This window comes from Amia ocellicauda, chromosome 14, assembly GCF_036373705.1.
Source record: "Amia ocellicauda isolate fAmiCal2 chromosome 14, fAmiCal2.hap1, whole genome shotgun sequence".
NCBI lineage: Eukaryota > Metazoa > Chordata > Actinopteri > Amiiformes > Amiidae > Amia > Amia ocellicauda.
The window spans coordinates 22,483,918-22,503,953 of NC_089863.1; the positions used below are offsets into that span (position 1 = coordinate 22,483,918).

The following is a 20,036-nucleotide window of genomic DNA, read 5'->3' on the forward strand; positions in this document are numbered from 1 at the left end:
TGATTGATAGGGGATCAAATACTTATTTCACTCATTAACATGCAAATCAATTTATAACTTTTTTGAAATGCATTGTTCTGGATTTTTTTTTTTTTTTATTCGGTCTCTCACTGTTAAAATACACTTACCATTAAAATTATAGACTGATCATTTCTTTGTCAGTGGGCAAACATACAAAATCAGCAGGGGATCAAATACTTTTTTCCCTCACTGTATACTCTGACACTGGATGGCTTACTGAGTTACAGAGAGTTTTCAATTACTGCTTGAGCAGGGCACGTTCAGTGGTAGAAAATGTTTTTGGCAGACTGAAAGGAAGGTGGCAGTGTCTGCTGAAGAGAAATGACTGCAGTCTGGCACTGACAACACAAATGGTAGTGAGCTGCTGTGTGTTGCATAATATATGTGAAGAAGGCAATGAAAAATATTATGAGGACTGGTCAGTACTCAGTCAGAGCAGCTTGTGCAGCCAGTGACCACAGTGCCAGACAACAGACATACTACGGATAACATTCGCAAAGCCCTATCTGCACATTTTGCTGTGAACAACATAAAAAAAAAAAAAACGGCAGAATAAAATATGTACGGGGAGCGAGAACCACATTTTCAATTTGTTTTGAAACTAATGGCTTACTTGTAATATTGTCTTTTTGTCAAAAAAAAAAAAAAAAAAGTCTGTGCAAGTGTGTTTTTGGAAGATAACTTTAAAACAAACGGGTGCAAATTGCTAGAACAAAGAATACTTTATTTAGAAAAAATATACAATGTACAAACTTGATATACATACACACAAACTTTTACAAAAATATAAAGTGCCTGCTTTTAAAACATTATGTCTTTGTAAGGTTTTTCCCCAGTGACGTTGCCAGGTTGGATAAAACCCCAATGAACAGCGCTGTATTCTGTTGATTTGCATCTCTGTCTCTGTCTCTGTTAATCGGTTAATCAGGTAATCCCTGTGCCGCTTTCTTGCCAGTTCTAATTTCTCCTCCTGCAGCCTGTAGTATCGGTCATCTGACTCCTGGAGATAGCTGACCAATTCACTTTAAGCACTGGCTTTTCTTTTTTTACTTATTTTGAAAAAAAGAGAAGGAAATGCAGATTATTCTCTGTAGTTTGAAAATGTACTTTATATTGTTAACAGCTTCATGTTCATTCTGTTTTGTCTATAAAGCATTCATCAGTTTGTATTTCAGTCTTGTGGCTACATTAATTCTGTCAGCTATTGTTTTTAGCTAATTCAATCAACTATTGCACCTGCCTGGTCTAGCACCCACTGATGATCCAGACAGCCTGGCATCTCTTTCAAGCCTTTGTTCAGAGGAAGGGGAGCTTGTTGAGGACGCATCTGGTGGCTGTAGAGAAGATGAGTCTGACTGTTCTTCTGCAGAAATAAAAATAATAAAAATAATTACAGACAACATCGAGGACAAAACCTACATTTTGTTTTAAATGGCGCGTACATTCCATTGGTATTTTTACATTTAACTGATTTGCTTATTATGTTTATATAGCAGACTCCCCATGTGGTTTACATAATGCTATTGTATTCAGCACGTCTAAAGTTAGCATCACATAAAATAGACAAACATACCCCGACTCGTGCATTACTATCAAACAAACTTCCAAACAAATTGCATTATTACTGCAGCAGTTAATTTATTTGTCAAAATACTGCAAGTGACTGTGATTGAGTCTCTTGTTGTTACGATGTACATGCCAAAGACCGAGTAGGTCCGTTTTTTCGGGTGTAGCTCGCACAGTACACGTCTCATGTTCACCCTTTCAACTCTACAGCAAAGTCCAAGCGAATCTGCACAGATCAGTATATAATGTGTCACCATAAGATACGATTTCACTGAGAGAGAAGAGGATGAAGTCATGCCCCGTGTTGCATCGGTAACATGATATAAACAGGAAGTCATGCACTCGTTGTGATCTCAGCATAGGCGGACAGAGTACACAGCTTCATTACTTGAGTAAAAGTACAGATACCCCTTGCTAAATTTTACTCAAGTACAAGTAAAAGTACTACAGTCAGATGTCTACTTAAGTAAAAGTACTGAAGTACTTGTTTTTAAAAGTACTTGAGTATCAAGAGTACAAGAGTACATTTTCTAAATATTGCATTACTACTGCCACAGTGCTTACATTTAAGTACAGAAACGTCCTACATGGAGTTATGAAAAATGTTAATGTTAATACCTTGGAGAGTGTAAAAGGAATTGAAAGTAAAATCAAGTCATTTTCATCTTTTTACCATGTTGCTTTATTTAACATTGATCACTTGCCCACAAGGCAATAGCAAAATGGCAAAGCTCTGAAAAACCTCTGCTAGAGTTTATGGATTTTTTGCACCCACATTTGAACCTGACTGTGTTAAACACATTGCATACTCAAGAACATCAAAGCAAATGCTCAGCTTACATTAATGTGTAATATCAGAAAAGAAAATTCAGCTAACAATTGTGTGTACATGTGAGTTTATCTGTTTTTTCATCAATCAAATCAATAAACCAAAACCAGCAAAGAAGGCAATATAGCAATGTTCTGACACACCTCTGAACCTGACCGTGTTATACACGCAGCATAGAGCAAAGAAGAGAAAATAATAATGATTAAAGAAAATCAGCTAATCAGCTGTGTTTAGGTCAGCGTACAAAGAAGGAAAAATAAAATTCAGCTATTGACATACAGGCAAAGGCAGGAGAAAATACTTTCAGCTGAATAACACCATTCTCACACACACAATCTACGAGTGACAACTCTGTGTGTGTGTGTGTGTGTGTGCGTGCGCGCGTGTGTGTGTGTGTGTGTGTGTGTACTGTACTTCAATTCAATCAAATGTCATTAAGTCCTTGTTCAACTTGAGGAGAAGTTGGTTCTCAAAATTCTGTGAATGAACTGATCCCCTTCTTGGGGTGAAAAGCAAACCTGCTATGCTACAAAGCCTTTCACATGCTGCTGAAGCTGGCAGAGCTGTGTTGAGCTTTAGTGAGAGGTTACGCACAGCTGGATAGGGGGCCAGTGTATTCACTCCTTCAGCTGTAGCGGCTAGGTATCCATCAAGTTGCTTACTTATCTCATGGGAATGCGTCTGCTTCACATTGGAGAAGAAGTCATCTTCATCAGAAGAGGTTGATGTGGTATCAGGAGACCGAAGACCTTCATTGTGTTCTGGCAGATGTTCCTTGATGTAACTAAGGCCTTGATTAAAAACACAGAATCACACCAACAAACATATATTTTTGTTATTATTACTCTGTAAGTAAACAACTGCATAGAATCATTGTTGGATGTAAAGGTTTTTGAAAAAACAAGCAAACAAACAAACAAACAAAAAAAAACATTTTCCTTACCAAGCTGTAGGACTGTGTCATTGCTGGTCCAGGAGGTTTTGAACCTTGGAACGAGAATGGCTGCTGCAATTAGCTCTGGCTCTGACATCATGCTCTCAAACCGCTTCCTCAAACCTTCAAGAAGAGCATCAACAAGTGGCTTGCAAAATCTGAGTGACGGTCTGGACTTTTCAAGCTTGGTTGTGAGGGTGTTGATTGTCGGGAGCAGCCAGCCCATCTGAACGTTGACTTCTCCTTGTAGTATGTTCAAGGACTTCGCAACTGGACTCATGGTGGTGACATATTCCGCTAAAAAGGCTATGTCAGCCGGACTGTACATAATAGAAACAGAAGAAAATAAACAAACACATATTTCAACAAAATGTATACAGAATCACTGTGCAATGCTGGACATTTATTTATTTGTTTATGTACCTACAGCAGATAATGTGGTAAGAATTACTCTAACAAAATAAGAACACAATTATACATTAACATAAGCTACTTACATTGGAACATTGAGTGCAGCACAGACCGTTCTCACAGACCCCTCTCCTTGGTCTCTAATGATTCTGACCACACGTTCCATGGCCATGAAAGAGGAGTTCCATCGAGTTGAGTTAGGCTGTACCAATTGAAGCTTACAGTGTTCCTCTATAAGCTCTGCATTTTGAGGAGACCTTGATGCTTTATTCCAGAGTGCCTGACACTTAGAAAAGGCTGATCTGGACAATTTCTTGTAAGCTTCTGTCTTATTAGCCCGATCAACATCGACTGTGGAAACTAAATTTAGTAAGTGGCATGCACACCGATGATGTTTCAGCAGCTGATACTGAAGCCCATCATCTTCCTCCAGAATGGCTTCCACATCCATGAATTCCATCTCCTCTTCACCATCAGATGCATCACAATCTTCTCCTACTTCTTCTTCTTCGATTGTGCCTTCTGCAAATAACTCTTAATTGTTATTTTCGTCCTGCTGACCAAAGACACGGAACGCTTTGACGAAATTCGACCCATTGTCTGTTGTAGTTCTAACAACCTTTAGACTTATTTCATACTCTGCATGAATGTCGGTCAAAACAGCTGCCAAGGCATCGAATGTGTGGGACCCCCTTAGTTGACGGCAAGCAAGGGCAGCTGAACGTCGTTCAAAACTGCAAGGATCGAGCCAGTGGGCTGTTACACCTATAAAGCTCCTTCTCCTGGCCATCCAACAATCAGTAGTGGTGGCAATGTATGGTACCTTTTTCATTTCATTCTTGAGACGTTCTTTCATTTTAGATGTAGCTGAATCAATCTTGCGCCGCACAGTTGTGCGGGACATGATGGCACTACTCGGTTGTAATTCTACAATAAGGTCTTGGAAGGATGGTTTCTCAACCAGGGAGAAGGACTGGAGACCTTGAATGATGAAGCGGAGGATAGCCCGATCAACCGTCTTCTGAGACACCTGCTTGGTCTCCAGCAGCTTCGGTTGCTTCGCCTTGAAGCCTGTTCCACCTTCTGATGGCCTCTTGCAGGCTGTTGAAGTCAGTTGACAGTATTCCTCCAGATGTGTCTCATGCCTTCTCTGTAAAACACAGTATAATATTTCAGTTTACACTATAATAAACTAATAAATATTAGAAAAGATACCCATCATGTAGTCTACATAGCAGTATTATTAATTATGAAGTGCTGGTTGTTCATAATTTTCCAATGGCTCCAGACTAACTTTTTAAATTGGTTTTACTTGTGCAACTAGGGTTGCCAACTGTCCTGGACGTCCCGATTATTGGGCCTAATTTATTTTTCCCGTGCGGGACCTCTCTTGTCCCGTTTATTGAGTGCTGCGCTGAGTTGACTGATAAAACAGCAACACGACACTTAAGAATGATCACGACAGATCATCATCTAATCATCCCCAGATCTGATCATCATCCAATCACGCGCATCAGACCAAAGCAATAAACTATAAATAGAAAATTAATGATTCTTTGGGGAAAAATAATTAGATTTTTAATTTGAACAGAATCCTCTGCTGTCCATGTTGCTTTATTTAACATTGATCACTTGCCCACAAGGCAATAGCAAAATGGCAAAGCTCTGAAAAACCTCTGCTAGAGTTTATGGATTTTTTGCACCCACATTTGAACCTGACTGTGTTAAACACATTGCATACTCAAGAACATCAAAGCAAATGCTCAGCTTACATTAATGTGTAATATCAGAAAAGAAAATTCAGCTAACAATTGTGTGTACATGTGAGTTTATCTGTTTTTTCATCAATCAAATCAATAAACCAAAACCAGCAAAGAAGGCAATATAGCAATGTTCTGACACACCTCTGAACCTGACCGTGTTATACACGCAGCATAGAGCAAAGAAGAGAAAATAATAATGATTAAAGAAAATCAGCTAATCAGCTGTGTTTAGGTCAGCGTACAAAGAAGGAAAAATAAAATTCAGCTATTGACATACAGGCAAAGGCAGGAGAAAATACTTTCAGCTGAATAACACCATTCTCACACACACAATCTACGAGTGACAACTCTGTGTGTGTGTGTGTGTGTGTGCGTGCGCGCGTGTGTGTGTGTGTGTGTGTGTGTGTACTGTACTTCAATTCAATCAAATGTCATTAAGTCCTTGTTCAACTTGAGGAGAAGTTGGTTCTCAAAATTCTGTGAATGAACTGATCCCCTTCTTGGGGTGAAAAGCAAACCTGCTATGCTACAAAGCCTTTCACATGCTGCTGAAGCTGGCAGAGCTGTGTTGAGCTTTAGTGAGAGGTTACGCACAGCTGGATAGGGGGCCAGTGTATTCACTCCTTCAGCTGTAGCGGCTAGGTATCCATCAAGTTGCTTACTTATCTCATGGGAATGCGTCTGCTTCACATTGGAGAAGAAGTCATCTTCATCAGAAGAGGTTGATGTGGTATCAGGAGACCGAAGACCTTCATTGTGTTCTGGCAGATGTTCCTTGATGTAACTAAGGCCTTGATTAAAAACACAGAATCACACCAACAAACATATATTTTTGTTATTATTACTCTGTAAGTAAACAACTGCATAGAATCATTGTTGGATGTAAAGGTTTTTGAAAAAACAAGCAAACAAACAAACAAACAAAAAAAAACATTTTCCTTACCAAGCTGTAGGACTGTGTCATTGCTGGTCCAGGAGGTTTTGAACCTTGGAACGAGAATGGCTGCTGCAATTAGCTCTGGCTCTGACATCATGCTCTCAAACCGCTTCCTCAAACCTTCAAGAAGAGCATCAACAAGTGGCTTGCAAAATCTGAGTGACGGTCTGGACTTTTCAAGCTTGGTTGTGAGGGTGTTGATTGTCGGGAGCAGCCAGCCCATCTGAACGTTGACTTCTCCTTGTAGTATGTTCAAGGACTTCGCAACTGGACTCATGGTGGTGACATATTCCGCTAAAAAGGCTATGTCAGCCGGACTGTACATAATAGAAACAGAAGAAAATAAACAAACACATATTTCAACAAAATGTATACAGAATCACTGTGCAATGCTGGACATTTATTTATTTGTTTATGTACCTACAGCAGATAATGTGGTAAGAATTACTCTAACAAAATAAGAACACAATTATACATTAACATAAGCTACTTACATTGGAACATTGAGTGCAGCACAGACCGTTCTCACAGACCCCTCTCCTTGGTCTCTAATGATTCTGACCACACGTTCCATGGCCATGAAAGAGGAGTTCCATCGAGTTGAGTTAGGCTGTACCAATTGAAGCTTACAGTGTTCCTCTATAAGCTCTGCATTTTGAGGAGACCTTGATGCTTTATTCCAGAGTGCCTGACACTTAGAAAAGGCTGATCTGGACAATTTCTTGTAAGCTTCTGTCTTATTAGCCCGATCAACATCGACTGTGGAAACTAAATTTAGTAAGTGGCATGCACACCGATGATGTTTCAGCAGCTGATACTGAAGCCCATCATCTTCCTCCAGAATGGCTTCCACATCCATGAATTCCATCTCCTCTTCACCATCAGATGCATCACAATCTTCTCCTACTTCTTCTTCTTCGATTGTGCCTTCTGCAAATAACTCTTAATTGTTATTTTCGTCCTGCTGACCAAAGACACGGAACGCTTTGACGAAATTCGACCCATTGTCTGTTGTAGTTCTAACAACCTTTAGACTTATTTCATACTCTGCATGAATGTCGGTCAAAACAGCTGCCAAGGCATCGAATGTGTGGGACCCCCTTAGTTGACGGCAAGCAAGGGCAGCTGAACGTCGTTCAAAACTGCAAGGATCGAGCCAGTGGGCTGTTACACCTATAAAGCTCCTTCTCCTGGCCATCCAACAATCAGTAGTGGTGGCAATGTATGGTACCTTTTTCATTTCATTCTTGAGACGTTCTTTCATTTTAGATGTAGCTGAATCAATCTTGCGCCGCACAGTTGTGCGGGACATGATGGCACTACTCGGTTGTAATTCTACAATAAGGTCTTGGAAGGATGGTTTCTCAACCAGGGAGAAGGACTGGAGACCTTGAATGATGAAGCGGAGGATAGCCCGATCAACCGTCTTCTGAGACACCTGCTTGGTCTCCAGCAGCTTCGGTTGCTTCGCCTTGAAGCCTGTTCCACCTTCTGATGGCCTCTTGCAGGCTGTTGAAGTCAGTTGACAGTATTCCTCCAGATGTGTCTCATGCCTTCTCTGTAAAACACAGTATAATATTTCAGTTTACACTATAATAAACTAATAAATATTAGAAAAGATACCCATCATGTAGTCTACATAGCAGTATTATTAATTATGAAGTGCTGGTTGTTCATAATTTTCCAATGGCTCCAGACTAACTTTTTAAATTGGTTTTACTTGTGCAACTAGGGTTGCCAACTGTCCTGGACGTCCCGATTATTGGGCCTAATTTATTTTTCCCGTGCGGGACCTCTCTTGTCCCGTTTATTGAGTGCTGCGCTGAGTTGACTGATAAAACAGCAACACGACACTTAAGAATGATCACGACAGATCATCATCTAATCATCCCCAGATCTGATCATCATCCAATCACGCGCATCAGACCAAAGCAATAAACTATAAATAGAAAATTAATGATTCTTTGGGGAAAAATAATTAGATTTTTAATTTGAACAGAATCCTCTGCTGTCTGGTCGCTCCGGGTTCGACCCGGACTCGCGCTAACGGCAGATCCCTTTCACTGTCCGGCCGGGTTTTGATTTAGCCAAATCAGTTTTGGTGAATTTAAACAACGTGATTATTGTTCATGAGTCCAACATCCAGACACGCAAGAAAACATGCAATCTACCCGAGGGAATAATATGCTGATGTGATTTGCTGCCCAAGAAACATGTCTGATTATTATTAATGTTATTATTAAAGTCAGGATTATTTGATGAATAGAAGGTTTAAAGGAGATTTATCCGAAATAAAAAAGCTTTTGTAACATTATAAATGTCTTTGTCACTTTTGATTCATTTAATGTGTCCTTGCTGAATAAAAGTAGGCTATTATTTTCTTTAATTTCTATAAAATGTAGTGTATAATGTTACAAAAGCTTTCTATTTCAGATAAATGCTATTATTTTAAACTATGTTTTGTGTGTAATGTGACTTTGTGTGTTTTAGAATTAAATTGTACAAGACAGGTTAAGCAAAACAAATATGTTTAAGTCCGAGAAACTTTTAAACACATACGAACCTGAAATGACAAATACTGTGTGATACAGTACAAATATTTTGACTGTCGCTTATTTTCCTGTAAAGAACCACGATTGTCCCGCATTTTTCTTTTCAGAAGTTGGCAATCCTAGGTGCAACTAACTTTAATTTACGCGGACCAGCAAAGTATTTAGGTGCTTCTGACATTCTAACAAGTGCTGCAATATTAGGTCAGGCAAATACAAGACTTTGGGTAGCATATCTCTCATGTATTTAAATACAATTGTAGGCTATTTTTTATGGTATAACAAGACGGGTATAAGTACACTCAAGAGCGTTCCCCCACTTGAATAGGCATTTAAGCCTTACAGTTCAACAAACACTATTGTACTGAACTGTTTTTTTTTTTTAAAGCCAAATAGCCCCTGCTCTAGTTATTCGCTCTGGTGAAATAAGTGAGCTGAAATGCCCTGCTTGCAACTAGCATAGCCTACGACTGAACTAATTAGGCTTTTACATGTTCTGTATGGTAGGCTACTCGAGCTCAGACTAGAAAATACAGCTGGCAAATTGGCGGGTGCATGTGGCTTCGACTCCTCAACCGTAACCGAGAATGTAAAAAGCTGCATTATCGCAGCTAGCCAATCATTTAGTGCACTTTTCTGTAGCTAGTAGAATCTAGCTTATAAATGTAAGGAACTTTATTTATTCAATGTAGTACCTTGACATGCTTCCGCAAGTTGGATGATGAATTTTTGTAGGCGGTGATGAAGTTCTGTTTTGGTAAACACGGCAAACACTTGAAGCGAAAACTATCATTAACTTGTTCAGAAAATTGAAATAGTCTGGCGAGGTGGGGCCACGGGTTGGCACATTCCCGGTATGGACCTGCTGCGTCTTCATCCATTGTTTCGTCCATGGTTTCGTCTCTTATCTAAATCTGACCATGGAGTTGACTTTGGCGGAAAGCTGAAGGTGATTGCTCATAGGCTGTCCCAATGAGTGGCGCCTGCACAATCCAATCACGTTTGAGAGGGAAACAACACATTTTTCTTTTTTCCTTTTTTTTTTTTTTTAGAATAAGTTACGGGTACTCACGGTTATGGATAGAAATGTAGCGGAGTAAAGAGTAAAATATTTGCCTCTCAAATGTACTTGAGTAAAGTCATGAGTACTCCCCAAAAATTATACTCGAGTAAAGTACAGATCCCTCAAAAGTGTACTTAAGTACTATACTCAAGTAAATGTACTCCGTTACTGTCCGGCTCTGGATCTCAGTTTGAAATTACTTTAATTTGAAAGCAATAACACACCACTACAGATTCAGCAATGTCATTGCTGTTGTACCACTGTTGATGTTCATGTATTTATTTTAATACCTTGCATTACAGTGTGTTGAGAATCATATTTAAGAATATTTCTACTTTCACTTTCGGTTTCTCCCTCGTTTTCCTTCACGGTCTCTACAGCTGAAACAACCCTCACTACAAACACATCTCTGTTTACACTATTTGTATTTGCATGCAGAAGTCTCTCTGTGTTTAAAACAATAGTTTCCACTCTAATACTGTTTCAAGTGACTGATACTGCTTTGTTGCTACGATGTACATGCCCAAGATGGACGCTTCGTTTCTTTTTCTCAGTGCTCTATGTGGTATATGCTGCTACCAGTGGTGACAGTGTGTCATTGCAGGCTTAAAATTGAACAAAATTTACAGTAAGTCAAAATCTTTTGTTCATTACTGCCATGTTTCTTTATGTAGGAACTTTTCTTTTAGAATATTTATAGAACACAGTCCAAAGATACTGTATACCAAAGCACACATAAGCCAGTTTAACGGTGTATGAGAAATCGAGGCTGAAGTGTTTTCAGCATAATCCAAGATGGTTGCCATAGCATATGACTTATACATTTTTGGAAATAGACAAATCAAGTACTAACATAAGCGCAGTATGTTCTGTAAGTCTCATATCTCAACTTTGTACCGTTCCTGAGAAAACGATGTTTGAAAACTGACATGTTTGGTTGTGACTACAATCAAGATGGCTGCCAAACTGTGTTACTTGATGCCGCCATTTTGTGATCGAGTGACCATAGACTCCTACATCCATGCCAAGTTTGGTGACTTTTTAGACATCGGTTCAAAAGTTATAGGCATTTGAACATATTCTGGTGGAAGAGAAGAAAAAATAAGTATAATAATAATAATAATGGCCATTGACCACCATATTGCTCATGGGATCAATCCTGTCAAGTATTAAACAGTCCAATACATTCTAACATAGTTCCATACTGCACCATATGCATTTATTTCCAACTTGACCATCTCTGAAATTTGATTGGCTCATGGCAGCCATCTTGTTTCTTCAATCAACTTGCCTTGATCAAATCTGATAGAGGAGCTAGCTAAGGTCACCTGTAGAAAATTTCGTATCAATCGGACCAACCGTTTCGGAGAAGAAGGTCTTTGAAGATTCTTGGCCAATCCAATATAGCTGCCAAATCATGTGACTTATCGACTTGTCTTGAAAAAATCTGAATATAGGCCATAACATAACATCACACACCAAGTTTCACATCTGTCTCGTCTGTGGCTTCGGAGAAGATTTTTATAGATTTTCCAAAATGTGTCACTTAAGCCACAATGGCCACCAGACCATGTGACATATGGCCTCCATATTGCATATGGCATAGCACTACATAGCCATCTATCACTGTATGAAGCTTCATGAATTTTCGTCGAGTGGTTTGGGTTTTATAGGCTTTTGAAAAAAACGGCGGAAAAATAATAATAATAATAATAATAATAATAAAAATAATAATAATAATAATAATAATAATAGCAATAGGGTTCCAGCAACTTCGTTGCTTGGCCCCCTAATAATAATCCTAACAATTACAATAGGGTTCCAGCAACTTCGTTGCTTGGCCCCCTAATAATAATAATCATCCTAGCAATTACAATAGGGTACCAGCAACATCGTTGCTTGGCCCCCTAATAATAATAATCATCCTAGCAATTACAATAGGGTTCCAGCAACATCGTTGCTTGGCCCCCTAATAATAAAAATCCTAACAAAAACAATAGGCTTCCAGCACTTCGTGAATGGAAACCTAATAATAATAACTAATTTGAACAGGCATTTGTAGTTTAAATGCATGTGTTATTAAATGTGTACTTTTCAATTGTAATCCAATGTAGTATAGATTTGAGTTTTTCAATATTTTGTCACTTGAAGTGTGTATTTCAATTTCAGTGAAGTATAATATTAATTTATTGATTGCATGCATCAATTTTGAAAGGTGCCAATGTATTTTTTACTTAATTCAAGCATATACACTCACCTAAAGGATTATTAGGAACACCTGTTCAATTTCTCATTAATGCAATTATCTAACCAACCAATCACATGGCAGTTGCTTCAATGCATTTAGGGGTGTGGTCCTGGTCAAGACAATCTCCTGAACTCCAAACTGAATGTCTGAATGGGAAAGAAAGGTGATTTAAGCAATTTTGAGCGTGGCAGGGTTGTTGGTGCCAGACGGGCCAGTCTGAGTATTTCACAATCTGCTCAGTTACTGGGATTTTCACGCACAACCATTTCTAGGGTTTACAAAGAATGGTGTGAAAAGGGAAAAACATCCAGTATGCGGCAGTCCTGTGGGGGCGAAAATGCCTTGTTGATGCCAGAGGTCAGAGGAGAATGGGCCGACTGATTCAAGCTGATAGAAGTGCAACTTTGACTGAAATAACCACTCGTTACAACCGAGGTATGCAGCAAAGCATTTGTGAAGCCACAACACGTACAACCTTGAGGCGGATGGGCTACAACAGCAGAAGACCCCACCGGGTACCACTCATCTCCACTACAAATAGGAAAAAGAGGCTACGATTTGCACAAGCTCACCAAAATTGGACAGTTGAAAACTGGAAAAATGTTGCCTGGTCTGATGAGTCTCGATTTCTGTTGAGACATTCAGATGGTAGAGTCAGAATTTGGCGTAAACAGAATGAGAACATGGATCCATCATGCCTTGTTACCACTGTGCAGGCTGGTGGTGGTGGTGTAATGGTGTGGGGGATGTTTTCTTGGCACACTTTAGGCCCCTTAGTGCCAATTGGGCATCGTTTAAATGCCACGGCCTACCTGAGCATTGTTTCTGACCATGTCCATCCCTTTATGACCACCATCTACCCATCCTCTGATGGCTACTTCCAGCAGGATAATGCACCATGTCACAAAGGTCGAATCATTTCAAATTGGTTTCTTGAACATGACAATGAGTTCACTGTACTAAACTGGCCCCCACAGTCACCAGATCTCAACCCAATAGAGCATCTTTGGGATGTGGTGGAACGGGAGCTTCGTGCCCTGGATGTGCATCCCACAAATCTCCATCAACTGCAAGATGCTATCCTATCAATATGGGCCAACATTTCTAAAGAATGCTTTCAGCACCTTGTTGAATCAATGCCATGTAGAATTAAGGCAGTTCTGAAGGCGAAAGGGGGTCAAACACAGTATTAGTATGGTGTTCCTAATAATCCTTTAGGTGAGTGTATGTAAAGTTCTAATTGTGTCATTCAAGATACAGTCTGCAATTCCGAAGTTTGGCCTCATGATAGAGGTAGAGGTCTACGTAAGGAATGTCATGATGTGGCTGACATGCGAAGCTTTCATTTTGGTTGGTGTACAGCAGCAAGATTTTGTGTCCTATCAACTTGTCTTCATGAACTTTGACAGATCTTTCTTCTAGTTGAATCACTGACAATTTAAGTTCATTAGGCTATAGTTCTGAAGATATTTGCTGTCATAAGTGACATAATGTAACAGAATTTGGTGAGTTTTTGAATTTTGCTGATAGGTTATTCTGGGGTCAATATCATGCTTTTGTTAGTATGTGTATTTTGCATTCATGCACAGTCATTTTCTTGTGGCTGCCATGTTGCTGAACATAGTCACTTGTCTCTTGCAGACGTGATAGATAGCAGTGTTTATGTAATACATGCAAAGTTTCAGGGCACTGGGCTTTAGGATTCCATACTAGCTGTTGTCATTTTTGCACACATGTTAAATCCAACAATGTGGCTTAACCGTGTACCTCACAATCTTAATTATCAGGTTTTATGTTCAATGCACAGACATAAACATAGGTGCTGAATTTCATCTGTGTACTGTATTCCAGTGTAGAGGTAATGTGATACTTGTCTGAAGCGACGCATACGTTTTTTCCATGGGCCCACAGCACCTATGTTTTTCACTGGGGCAACTCGCCTTTAACAACCTTGGTAGTACTCTGTACTAGTGTCATGCATACCAATTTGTGGTACAGTGGGTACAAGTGGTATGGATTACAAGGCACCAAAGCTGGAATCAGAGAATGCTACATGGCAGACAAAGATTGCGCCCGGGGAACTTCTGATGAACAAGCGTAATAGTGGGGCATAAGGTATGCATGTGTGTGAAGTGGCATATGCATGTGTCCGTTATTTGTGGAGAAGAATGTTGTTGCATTTCACAATTTAGACTCCTATTACGATATTTAGCAACACCATGACACCAGCATGTGCAGTTTTCACTGCATTTGTAGGTATAAGTGGTTTCCACATCACTTGTGAGTTTCGTGAGTTTTTATGCATGTATAAGCGTTTTATGGACATTTGAAAGTTTCAAGTTTTCTGCATTGAAGATACAGAATGCAATTTCCAAGTTTGTCCACATGATGGAGGTAGAGGTCTACATAACGAATGTCAGTATATGGTTGAGGCTGTCATTTTCATTGGTGTATAGCAACCATGTTTTTTGTCCAATCAACTTGGCTTTTTCAACTTTGACAGATGTTTGTACTAGTGTTAATCATTGAAAATGTAAGCACCTTAGGATTCACTGTTCTGTAGATATTCACTGCTGCGTGTGACATGGCCTTCAGCATCGGAACCAGTGCGGGGTGTCCTCGTTGGTGACAAAACTCACCACAGTCAAGCATAACATTGTAATGTATTATTGTACCAAGTTTGTTGAGTTTTTGAATATGGCTCAGGGATTTTTTCTTGGGTCAAAGTTAATGCTTTTATAAATATGTGTATTTTGCATATGTGCACAGTCATTTTCTCGTGGCTGCCATGCTTTGCACGCAGTCACTTGCCTCTTGCAGACATGATAGATAGCAATGTCTATGTAATACATGCAAAGTTTCATGGCTCTTGGCTTTAGGGTTCCGGAGTACTAGCTGTTTTCATTTTCGCACACGGACACATGATAAATCCAGCATTGCGGCTTAACTGTGTAGCCTTCAAACTTCATTTTCCAATTGTATATTCAAGGTATAGACTTAAACATATGTGCAGAGTTTCATGTGTGTACTGCATTCCAGTGTGCAGGAAATGAGTAACTTGTCTGAAGTGGCGTATTTGTTTCTTTCATTGGCCCACAGCACCCATGTTATTCACTGGGGCAACTCGCCTTTAACAACCTTGGTAGTCCTCTGTACTAGTGTCATGTATGCCAATTTGTGTCACAGTGGGTATAAGTGTCTTGGAGTAGAAGGCACCAAAGCTTGAATCAGAAAACGCAGCCTGGCGGACAAAGCGTGAGACCGAGCAACTTCTGATGAACAAGCGTAACAGTGGGGCATAAGGTATGCATGTGTATGAAGTGGCATATTCATGTGTCCGTTGGTTTTGGAGAAGAAGATTTTTGTAGAATTTCACAATTTCGCCACTCATCGCAACACGGCGGCGGCACCATGTGACCGACACATGTAGTTTTCACTGCATTTGTAGGTATAAGTTGTGTCTACAACACTTGCGAGTATCGTGAGTTTTCAATAATAATAATAATAATAATAATAATAATAATAATAATAATAATAATAATAAAAATCCTAACAGAAACAATAGGATTCCAGCACTTCGTGCATGGAAGCCTAATAATAATTTAAAGAGCAGCGTTTCACCACCAGCCTTGAAAGCAGCGAGCTCTTGTGGCAAGGGTAGCACGTCTGACTCTAGATCACAAGGGTGCGTGTTCAAATGACGTCGGGGTCAGTGTTTTGTACACCAGCAGTAACCAGTAACCCTAAGGTTGCATGAGTAATGGCACAGCTGACAGTGTAAAGTGCTTAACACCTTGTCGTTGATCTTGCAAAAAGGGTTTGAAGCAGCATGAAAGAGTACACTTGAGAGCTGAGAACGGAGAGAGAGGACTGTATTCTGCGTTGGCCGGGAATCAAACCCAGGTCAACTGCTTAGAAGGCAGCTATGCTAAACACTATACCACCAACACTTAAAAACATCTTCCACACAATATCTCACTGTGGTCGAACATGATTCCAGCATTGCAAAGTGGCAGGGAATTTGTAATCCAAATTCTTCTTCTTCTTCTTCTTCTTCTTCTTCTTCTTGGCAGACGCCCATATCCAGGGCGACTTACAACATATGTGCAAGAATACAGTAATTACAAGGCATCAAACATTACAAATTCAATTTAACTAAAATTGCAATCAGTGATCATTTGGGAAGCCCTGCGTTATCTCCACTTTCCTGTTCCTGAGTGCGGAATGAAATTGTCCATTAGCAGCTTTCCAAATTGCACTTTATTTAGACCTTTTTGAAAAGAAAGAAAACCAAATTGGAAACATAGCAGAGGATGGTTTCGATCCATCTGCAAGCTTCGGCTGTGCCACTCTGCTCTTCATGCACACATCCACCTGTTAACGTCACAGCCACTCCTATATTGCATATTGCATGCTTTACAAGTTTGCAAAGCCCTGCGTTATTTCCACTTTCCTGTTCAAGACTGCACACCGAGCTTCTCCATGCGCTGGAGCAGCTTTCCAGGTTTCAGTGCCTTTACATTTCACCCTGTATGTGCTGTGGGAAGCATCATGTCAATTGTGTTGTACTAAGACGATCAGGGCTCAGATCCGAGCTCTAAAATGATCGTGCTTTTGAGCAGGATCAGAGCTTGATCCGACTTTTTAACATGCAGGAAGTCTGTAGACTTCAACTAGTTCGCCGGCGTCCAACACGCACACCGCAGCTATTTAAAGACAGGCAAAAGCCTTAAGCACAGATAAACAACGAAAATGTGACTTACATTCTTTACAAAGATTTGCACTTTAAAATAAACAATATCATGTAGAACCGTCCATTCTGCTTGTGTGTCTTTATGGTGAGGTGTAGTTTGTGTGTGATTAGCGTTGTATTTATATTTACATTTCTGTAAAAAAGCATGTAAAAGCTCCAGCAACCCCGTTGCAAACTATTGTAGCAACTCCACGGCTGTGCAACGCTTTGAGAAGCGCCCCTACACGCCATACCTGTAAGACATTTCTTAAAACTCACCTTTATACAAAAGATTTTATGGATCTCTCTTACTCTTAGTTGCAAGTTGTTTTTAAATACTCTTGCGTTGCTACTGTTCTGTTGCCTGCTTGACATTGTCTGTTCTGACTGTTTGAATTGTAGCGCTATTGGGTACGAGAAAAGCGCGTTATGAATACAATTGATTGGCAAATTATTATTATATAATTTGTGTAGCTAAAGAAACGCACAACAGTGCAAGAAACTGCAAATGTTGTGTACTTTGTGAGGTTTTAACGGATCTGATGTGCCCTGTCCTTGACGGACAACTTTTCAGATGACGGACTACAAATGATCGTGTGGGATCCAGTGGCAATCAGACTGATTATCATTAGTGAACAGCTAAGCTTATTTCATGAATAAAGTCAGCAATAGTGTCACAAGTGACTATTTGTTCATTTCTTTTATAATCCGTTTTTGTCACGGTTTTTGTTTTGGTATTGTATTGTCATTAAGAATGTGGTTTGTTTTTCACGTGCAAATGACTCGTAAATCCCTAAATTGATAGGACACTTACTTTTGAAGGGGTGATTTGCAGATTGTCTTGATTGGGCACCTGTCCATTGTTTTCTTTAATTACATCCACAGTTAAACAGGACTGGGGGAGGGGGGGTGGAGTGAAAGAGGATTGCCCTGAGCAGCCACGACCTGACCAAAAGCCTGACGAGTCCACTGACAGCGAGACGGACCCCGACGAAACGGACTTCACGGAATACATGGAATCACTTATTTTTATTTTTGGTTGTGTTCAGATACTGGGGTGTATTCTCTTTCTTGGTCTTGGGCTGATCTCCTCACCGCTCCTCTCATAGGCTGCTCCCCGTTGAGATTTAAGTTTAATAAAATTGATTTTAAAAACTTTAAGATCTGTTTTGTCATGGTGTTTTATGGGGATTTCTGAGCCTGGCAGGGATTTATAAGTTTTAGGACCGTATCTCTCTAAAGGTGAAATTAAGGACAGTTAAACAAAATTCTAAGGGATAGCTGTGGCAATAGCACAGTATAGTTGTGTGAAAGGTTTGTTTGTCATTGTGTCATTAGAGCGGTAGATGTTTAAGGAGTCGCACCGGAGACTGACGAGCCGGTTTATGTCCGTAGGAAACTGCTTAGTTACCGCACACACTGCTTAATAATCGGATCAAATTAAACGATCTTGACCTGCTTCGTACAACGCCTTTGCATGATCCTGGCTCACTGGATCCGATCCTGTTTTCCGATCCTGTTTTCTGATCCTGTTAGTACAACCAGCCCCTGCTGAAGCTTGAAACCACAAGCTCGGCATAACTCAGGCTCTGCTCTATAAGGTTCCAGCTGCTGGACACCGAGTAGGACAGTGACAGCTAAGAGCGTGATGGTGAAGGGGGGGCAGTTGAGCACCAGAGCACCTTGGTGCCCACTCCCCCACAGAATAGGAAGGAAGTTCTAGTAGGAGACTAAATTCTTAGAGGCGTAGATCACGCAGTGTGTTCTAGTAAGGAGACCCGCATGGCACCTTGCCTGCCTGGTGCTCAGGTTGCAGATTTCCCTAAACTAGTAGACGGGCTACTGGCCAAAGCTGGGGGGAACCCACTGGTCATGGTCCACATTGGAACCAATGACATAGGAAAAGGTAGGACATAGGTTCTGCAAGACAAATTTAAAGAGCAGAACCTGCACAGTAATTTTCTCTGAAATACTTCTGGTACCACGGACAGGTAGACAGGCAGAGATTAGAAAGTTTAACGTAATTGAAATCTTGGTGTAGGGAAGAGGGGTTTAGGTTTATGGAGCATTGGTCTTTCTTCTGGGATAGATGGGACCTGTACAAATGGGACAGTCTACATCTAAACAGAAGGGGGGCTAATGCATTGGGAGAGCGTATGTGCAGAGTAATTGAGAATCATTTAAACTAGGGACCAAGGGGGCAGGGAGCTCTGACAATGGGAGATGTTGCTCTAAGGAAAGAAAACGGAGGGAACTTGCTAGTAGGAAAGTCCTGAAATGTATGTACCTCAATGCCAGGAGTATAAGGAACAAGATGTTGGACTTGGAAGCCACAGTGCTGGCATGTGATTATGATGTTGTAGGAGTGATGGAAACATGGCTTACAGAAAACAATGGGGATGAATACAAGTTGGAAGGATACACACAGTTTAGGAGAGACGGGCAAAATTGAAGAGGGGGTGGGGTAGCATTATATGTGAAAAATTACATTGAAGCAGAAGAACTCAAATTAGATCCCAGTAACGGAACAGAATCTTTGTGGGTGAAACTTTTGGACAAGAGATCTGGAGGATTAGCGGTAGGAGTGTGTTACAGGCCACCAAACTCACATATCCAGCATGATGTTGCATTCTACAGTGTAATCAGGACTGCATGTAGCAAGGATGTGGCTGTTATAATGGGGGATTTCAATTTCCCAAACTTAGACTGGGAAAGCCCAGTTGGGACTACAGAAGCAGAAATAGAAATGGTTGAGATGGTAAATGACTGCTTTCTAACTCAATTTGTCAGGGAACCAACCTGGGAGAGCGCATGCATTGACTTGATCTTTTCAAATGACCAAGATAGAGTCAGGGGGACAGTACTTAGAGAGCCAATGGCAAATTGTGATCACAATATGGTTGCTATGAGGCATTCTTTCAAAAAACAAGTCTAAAACCATGGTCTATAATTTCAGAAAAGCAAACCTTGAAGGTATGAGGTG

General features: G+C 40.3%; 1 long non-coding RNA gene across 1 annotated transcript; it reads right to left on the reverse strand.

Annotated features, from left to right (window-relative positions):
* Window positions 1–1,261: 1,261 nt before the first annotated feature.
* Window positions 1,262–8,015, reverse strand: LOC136767398 (uncharacterized). Its single transcript, XR_010821824.1, has 7 exons — window positions 6,956–8,015; window positions 6,468–6,778; window positions 6,187–6,315; window positions 3,848–4,911; window positions 3,360–3,670; window positions 3,079–3,207; window positions 1,262–1,384 (listed from the first exon to the last, which is right to left on the reverse strand). It is a non-coding gene; the product is annotated as an uncharacterized LOC136767398 (long non-coding RNA).
* Between the last annotated feature and the right edge of the window lie 12,021 nt (window positions 8,016–20,036).